Source organism: Mus caroli, chromosome 10 (genome assembly GCF_900094665.2).
Source record: "Mus caroli chromosome 10, CAROLI_EIJ_v1.1, whole genome shotgun sequence".
NCBI classification, from domain to species: domain Eukaryota; kingdom Metazoa; phylum Chordata; class Mammalia; order Rodentia; family Muridae; genus Mus; species Mus caroli.
The window spans coordinates 29,127,111-29,133,558 of NC_034579.1; positions in this window are offsets into that span (position 1 = coordinate 29,127,111).

Consider the following 6,448-nt stretch of genomic DNA (forward strand, 5'->3'; position numbering starts at 1 on the left):
ACACACACACACACACACACACACACACACACACATAGATATATCACTATACCGGAATACCACATTATCACTCTACAATATGTTTTAAACATGCTCTTGACCACTGTCTTAAATCATTGAAAATGATATTGTGCCTTTTCTTAAAACTCAACTAAATGAAAATATTAAGGATTTGGGAGCTTTGAAAAATGACAATAATATGATAGTTATATCATTAAAGCTTTTGTCCTTATTTTGGTGTCTGGTTACCATCCACAATTATAAGAGGCAATGCAATATTTCAAGCAGATCGATCTGAACAAAATGACTGTGTTAGTGTTGGAAATATAAAGCACAAACACAGCATTGTGTTTTGGCTTGCTCATTTATACAGCTTTCAGAATGTAAATTTCTTAAGCCAAAATGAAGACAATCATTTCCAATCTGCTTTTCTCACTTAGGTATTATGTAGCCCAAATAAAAAGTTATATGTATAAAGGATGAAACAAATTATAAATGCCCAAACTGTATATATTCACATTGAGCTCTTTTTTCACAAAAACAACTTTGATAAGTTGTCAAAGCATACTTTAATTCACCAGGCTTCATGATTTTCTGTCTTCTAGACATAAAATTACTTATCAGAACTTGCTTTGCTTTTTGTTGCTTGTTTGTTTTATTAATCAAGGTCTAAAGCATGCCAGGCAAATAGTGCAAAATTAAGCAACATCCCCACCCTTGCAGGATGTTTTAAATCACTATAACATGTTAAAAGTACACTGGCTAATAATAGAGACAACACAATAAATACAGTGGTACCTAACATGATTGACAGAAATACTGACTGTTTATTTCTGAAAGTATCACTTTTATTAACTCATTGATGTTTCCTCAAATGGACAATGGCCCATTAGTTTGCGAACTTATTATTTCAGGTGAATTTTACTATAATTTTCCTAAACTTACATTTTTAATCTTATGAAAACTCAGGGTTTTTTGTTTGTTGGCTTATATAAAACAAAGTACAATTATTGGTATAATTTCTATAAAAGATTTTGATTTTAATTGTGACAGTGCACCCTCATATATTAAACTACAAATATAAAAGAAAATCATATATTTAAATATAATGCTCTTTTGTTGGTATAGCTAACACAAATACTTGATGATTAAAATAGGTATTTTAAGACATGATTAAAGCCAAAAAAATATTAAAAAAAAAAAACACGCCAGGATATTCCATGTAAAAACAAAAAACAAAAAACAAAAACAAACCTACTTTGTTCAATGTTTCATGATGGAATTCTATATTTATTTATTCCTAAGAGGATGTTTTAAGACTCTGTTGTCTTTTCACTTTTATGTAGGTAGGTTTAGTTAGCTTTAGAAATATTCATTATCTAAAATGAGTTTATATTTAATTAAATATAATCAGAGATTCATTTTTCACTCATTTAAGTTTTAACTTGTGGAAATCTTTATTTAATACACCATGATTGTTCTAATTCCTATCAGATTTCAATATGCAGTATGGCCTAAATCTATTTGTGCACGTTGAACATCTTGATGTAGATGCATCCCAGCTATGCATGAATAAATTAACTCAGCACTACTTTACATTATGGGAAATACATTATTTGGAAAACGTGGAATTAATTTCCAGTGAGTCTAATTGAGAAGAAGAGCTTTTATCACTTGAAGGCCTAAGAGCTACAGAACTAAAATAAATGTGATTTTTATTTTAATTTATAGTGGTTTATTTTATTTTTTTCATGCAGATCTTATGTTGGGTTGATGATAGATTTGAGAGTTAAGAAAGATTTTGTATCCCATTACATTTAAAAGCCATTTGATTGGGAAACCAATAACAAGGTTATATGTAGGATGGTTCTTACAACATGTTTCCTCCACCTGATATGACTGTGCTTACGGGGAGAACAGGCATGCCAAAAATAAAACTATCAGACACATGCTGTGTCACTATAATTCTCATGATGTATTTGAAAGAGTGCACTGTAGTTCATTGATGTAATGCTCATTACTGAAAATTACTAGTTGTTGAATTTAACTTACTGAGATTATATGGTTTTTGAATGTGTTCTTTTTCAAAATAGACCCACAGTCTTAAATAACACTTCATTCTTTTTCAGAAGGAACAGACTGATGTGATTTTCTTAGTCCTAGTTGAGGGAGGCAAAACACCCACTCTCAGGAAGTGCTGTGATGTACAAGAAGAGACCAATTAACACAATTCTTCTGGGTCTCAATGATAAGCTTGGAGTAAGTTGCTCTGCAACAGGGAAAAAGTGGAAAAAATAGCTATGAATCAATCATTTGCAAGTTGTTATTTCTTCACTCACTTGGTTCATGACATTATTGATGTCTTCTTTAGAATTTGTTCTAAGAGCCTATCACTGTGGCCTATAAACAGCAAATACTCAATTTTACAAAAGGTTAGTTGATTGCAAACACAGAGAAAATGTCAAGAAAGGAATATTAGCTGACTGAGAATTTAATAACGTGTGCCCAACACACTGTGAAGATAAAGGAATAGTCTACATGTCAAATTTCTAACAATGAAGGTATGAAATTATTTCAGAAGTTAGATTAAGACTTTCCCTTATATATTTTAAAGTAGAAATCATCAAGGAAAAGTCCTGTGTGGTGAATGGTATATGGAAAGAATATGGAAATTATAGTTAAGTTCACTAATTGCACATAAGTTAAGTAAGAACTTATTAACAATGTCAAATGGAAGAAAAATTAAATAATTATTTAATTAGGTCAAATGATATGCCATATTCAGGAAAGTATGCCTTATCCTAGCTTTTAGAACACATTTACAAAGTTTGGGAACTACAAAAGGCTAATACTTTTTTCAAAGGAAAAAATTCTGACCAAAAGTTATTAAATGAAATATATTTTACAGTAATACATTGTTATTTTTAGGAGAATTTGTCAAGGAAACCTCCTGGTTTTTAATTATAACATTAGATTGAAAACCATACTTTATAATCTTAAATGCTTATGAACAGTTCGTTACCTCAAAGATAGTCTAAAAGTGATCACCGAATTATTAAGCATAGTGTTCTATCCTCTTAGAAAATAAATATGAGAAGAAAGAAAGAAAATAACTATGAGAAAAAAGAAAGAAAATAAATATGACTTTACAAACCAAATAATCTGAAACATGACAATTAGTTTTTAAAAAACATTTGATATCTAATTAGCTAAGGATATGAATTTAAACAAAATTACTCAACTTATGAAGGGTAAAATTGGAGAGTATAGATCAAAACTGTGTCAAAGTTAATTTCCTCTAAAAAGAAATTCAGTTTTGCCATAGGTTTGGAAACATTGCAACCCTCATGAGTAATCTAATCTGTATATAGTACCTGAAGGATTTCTGTCTTTCTTTGGATTGGATGTGATTCTGAAAATACTGTTACCATATAATTGTAAAAGCTTTGAAATTTGTCAGAGCAGGTGGAAAATAAGTCCTTTGTATGTGATACATTACTTTCCTCTATTGCAGTAGACTTCCATCATCTACACGTGTATATTGTTTTTTAATCTGCTTTGTGAAATTATTGTAGATTTATCCTGTAGTTTTAAGAGATTGTTAAAGATATCTGAGAACAGTGATTTCTGAGACAATCCTCCATATCTTAATAATTGTATTTATATTTCCTGATATGTCAAATTTAACCTTTAAAAATTCAATAGAGTAAAACTAAAGGCCGACTTGATCCAACTCTGTTTAATGATTTGTGTGATGTGTGATTAATTTGCACATGTAGATTAAGTCTTGTTGTTGACCCTCAATAAATTTTAAATGATAAGAACAATATGATTGATCTCTGTGAATTTCACGTGTTTGAATACAGTTTGTACCACAATTGTTTAATATTTATTGAGTGCCCACAACAGGCCAGGCACTGGGTAAGGGATGTGAGGGGCAATGGGTTGACTCAAGAGAGAAGCTGGTTTACAAACAACCCCAGAAACACATGAAAATAAGTCCATCATGACTTTTTAAACATATTTTTATGTATGTTGATAGAATACTTAGCATTTTATCATTTTCTCTGCTCATATAAACATTTTACCTCTTATCCTTATTTAATAATTATTTAATACTTTTACATTGACATGATCTGTACGAAATTCCTTTCCAGTTCTTGCTCTCTCACTTTTTCTCCTTTCTACTTCATTACTCCTTTAATAAATAATCAGGTCTAAATTTGATAATTTCATATGTCGTCAGAATAGCACATCACTCAAAGGAGTTTGTTTCTCACAAAGTGACACTATATGTCATGCAATGTTTGACGTATGTGACTTTTTTATTGGTATCATCACCATCTAACACTGAAGACAATTTTCCCCCAGGTAATTGCCCACCTGAGTCAATGATGATTAGGTTTAGAGATCATGATAATGATACTCATTTCTTTCAAAACAAAAAGATATTTCCATACTTATCAGATTTTTTTCTAGGTCATTTGCCTTGTCCTAACTATGTGAAGCACTATTATGTACATCTAGGGACCTCAGGAACGAAAATATGAGAGGAGATAGTTGGTAGATGGCACTAGATACATTGTTTATCAGGGCAAGAAACACAATTATGAACAAAGCATCAGTCGTACATTGCCTTCATTCTGTTCCATCAGTGGTTCACTAATTCAATTTCTTGATAAAATATTTCAGTGTTTTCAGTTCTAAAAGTTATAAACATTCTGTATTAATTGTGTGTCCCTGTACCATTTATCACACTTTGACCAAATGTGAAAACTAAAGATTACAAATATGAATCATTTCTTATTGCAAGGTCGAATATAATTATAAATACGATGCAAAATTTCATGTGACCTCCTAATTTAATGAAAAAATATTTTACATTTCCCTTGACATTAGATAATACACTTTTAAACAATTAATCAATGCAAAAAGTAAGTGATTTTGATCATTTTCTACCCCCAAACCTCAGGTTCAGGATCAGGTGCTCATTCAGGTGCATCAGCAGGTGAAGGTTTCCTTTTCATTTTTCACCACAAGGAAAGTTATCTTACACATACTATTTTCCCTCAAATATCATTTTGATAACCATTGGTAAAGTTTGGCACATAAAATCAACATTAAGTATTTGACATCGATAACTGAAGATTAAAGGATTCCGGTGCACATAGAAAATTTAGCCTTGCATATTCTTTGCCTTTATACAGTGAGTGGTATGGAAGGCTGAAGAAATCCACTGTAGCCTTTACCATAAAGAACAGCAAATAAATGCTACTTTATGGTCTCAAGAGCAATATCCAACTGCTTCTTATGTTTTCTTTCCTATGAAAAAGCTATTTCATGCCAATAAATTGAACCCATATATTGCTTATATTTTTTGAACAGAAAATATGGCACAACGACTGCCCTATAAAGTTGATTGGTTAGGCAAAGGTAAATCTTTGATTTTTAAAACATATTCTCTTAATTCTTTTATGTACATATTGGTTTGCTACTAAAGACTTAAGTATAATAAAATGAAATAAATTTCCATACACCATATTTTTGCCTTTAGCTTATATGACTTACCTTTGTATAAATTTGTAGATCACTAGCATAATCTTCTAGAATCAATGTTTAGAAGACGTCTGAAATTTTCAACTCTTCTACTTTATCACACTAAAGGAAATTACACATTTTTTTAAAACAGTATTTTATTTTTTTCTTAGTGAATAATTAAAAATTTATTTTCTTTATTTACATTTCAAATGTTATTACCTTTCCTAGTTTCCCCTCAAAAAATCCCCTATTCTCTCCCCACTCCCCCTACTCCTCAACCCACCCACTCCTGATTCCTGGCCCAGGCATTCCCCTATACTGGGCATAGAGCCTTCACAGAACCAAAGGTCTTGCCTCCCACTGATGACCAACAAGGTCATCCTCTACTACATATGCAGCTAGAGACAAGAGTTCCTCCATGTGTTTTCATTGATTGGTGGTTTAGTTTCAGGGAGCTCTGGGGTTACTCGATAGTTCATATTGTTGTTTCTCCTCTGGGGCTGCAAACCCCTTCAGCTCCTTGGGTACTTACTCTAGCTCCTTCATTGAGAACCCTGTGCTCCATCCAGTGGATGACTGTGACCATCCACTTCTGTATTAGTCAAGCACTGGCAGAGCCTCTCAGGAGACAGCTATATCAGGCTCCTGATATCAAGCCCTTGTTGGCCTCTACTATAGTGTGTCTGGGTTTGGTGGTTGCTTATGGGATGGATCTCCAGGTGGGGCTTATCCACTTATCAGTGAGTGCATATCATGTGTATTCTTTTGTGATTGGGTTAACTCACTCAAGATGATATCCTCCAGATCCATCCATTTGTCTAAGAATTTCATGAATTAATTGTTTTTAATAACTGAGTAGTACTCCATTGTGTAAATGTGCCACATTTTTTGTATCCATTCCTCTGTTGAG